At 50.8% G+C, this 1,795-nt stretch overlaps 1 pseudogene; it reads right to left on the bottom strand.

Annotated features, from left to right (window-relative positions):
• Nucleotides 1-927: 927 nt before the first annotated feature.
• Nucleotides 928-1,583, bottom strand: LOC106984419 (60S ribosomal protein L17-like; annotated as a pseudogene).
• Nucleotides 1,584-1,795: the final 212 nt, after the last annotated feature.

Below are 1,795 nucleotides of genomic sequence, written 5' to 3'. Positions count from 1 at the left end.
CAGAAGGTAACTCTAGGGAGATGCGAGTCCCTAGCTACTTCTGGCTCCCTGCACGCGTAGACAAAGCAGTTTCCGGGAAGCGAAGGTCTAATCTGGTCTAAGATTTTGATAGAGCTTGTGTAGTGTTTATACACAAACCTGGAGAGTGCTGCTGTCTTAACAGTGTTAAGTGTTCTGAGTCATCAACATGGCAAGGTTGGTTTCTGATATCATTTTATTTTTTGAGCAGGTAAAAATTGTACGTGGTGCAAAATTTTCTTTTACAAGTACAGAAGGGTGACAAGGAAAAGTAAGTCACTTGCCGGATTCCCCCCCGCTTCTGCGAGCCTCCGCAGAGGCAGCTGCCACTGTCACTCAGTGTGACAGTCGCTCAGCACAGCCATTGCAACCTGTGCCCACATTGAGGGTGGATGCACACTGCTCTGCCCTTGCTTTTGTCCTTAATGATCACAGCAGGTGGCATAGGCGCGGTGCCCTCCTGTGCCCACAGCTCCTCAGACTTCGTGAGTGTGCGCAGGCACCCCTCTTTCAGTTTGGCTTGGGGGGCTTTCCCTCCCAAGGGTGGGCAGCCCTTATTTGAAGGACTGACTTGGGCTACCAGAGTCCGTTTCGTCTACACATGCAGAGACTCAGAAGCAGCTGGGGGAGCCTCCTCTCCCCAGAGCGGTCCTCAGCCAAAGACGGAGGCCGAGGAGAGCGAATGCTCCGGCCTCCCTTCCCTCTCCTGGAACGGCTGGAATGCAACTGATCCTCCAGAGGCCCTGCAGGGTCAGCACCCACCCCTCTTGCTGGCACCCTCATCTAGGGAGCACAGCTGGGGACCCAAACAAGGTGTCAGCTCAGCACCTTCGCTCCGTGTGGGTTCACGAAGAACGTGCTCACTTTTTTTGTTTGTAAATGTTTTATTTATTTTTTATTTATTTTTCCGTTTTTACTTTTATTTGCATGTATGTTATGCAGAATTTACTCCCGGGCCGTAAGTTTTTGCTTCTCCAGTTTCTTCTGGGATATCTTTTTCTTCTGTGCAACTTCCTCTTCTGGTTTAGGAACAACCTGTTCTTTTTCCGTGGGGATCGTCACAATGTGGCAGGGAGAGCTCATACATGGGCTAATCCGACCGTGAGCCCTGTAAGTTCTACGCCGCATTTTGGGGGCTCTGTTCACCTGGATGTGCTCAATGACCAGAGAATCTACATCCAAACCCTAAGTGCAGCACTGCTCTCTGCATTTTTAAGCATGTGCAGGAAAAATTCGGCATTCTTTTTGGGCCACCGACCCCGTGTCCAGCCCCACTGTTTGGCCTGGGCCCACCTACCAACTCCACCATTGCAGTGTTGGAATGGCACACGTTGCTTCTGCAAAGTAACATCGTTCAGATACTTGGTGGCTTTTCGGATATGCATACCCTTGATGGCCTGGGCAGTTTCCCGCGTGTTCTTAAAGTGAACACGAAGATTTGGCCCTGATGACTTGCGTGATTTTGTCGGATTTTCCGGGTCAAGTGAATAGCGAACCATTTTCAGAGATCGCCTCAGGCCACTTATGGGAAGAGGAAGAGCGGTGGCTCCTGGGAGAATTCATGCGCACTCCGTTTTATTTTTGAGAGAGAGAGAGCGCGAGCGAGAGAAGCAGGCTCCAGGCTCCGAGCTGTCAGCACAGAGCCCGACGCGGGGCTCGAACCCACAGACCGTGAGATCATGACCTGAGCTGACTTAACCTCTTACCTGAGCCACCCAGGTGCCCCACATCTTTTCTCTTTTTTTTGTAAGTTTATTTATTTCTTTTACAGAGACAG

Source organism: Acinonyx jubatus, chromosome F2 (assembly GCF_027475565.1).
Source record: "Acinonyx jubatus isolate Ajub_Pintada_27869175 chromosome F2, VMU_Ajub_asm_v1.0, whole genome shotgun sequence".
Lineage (NCBI taxonomy): Eukaryota > Metazoa > Chordata > Mammalia > Carnivora > Felidae > Acinonyx > Acinonyx jubatus.
This window is presented reverse-complemented; position numbering and strand designations above follow the sequence as displayed.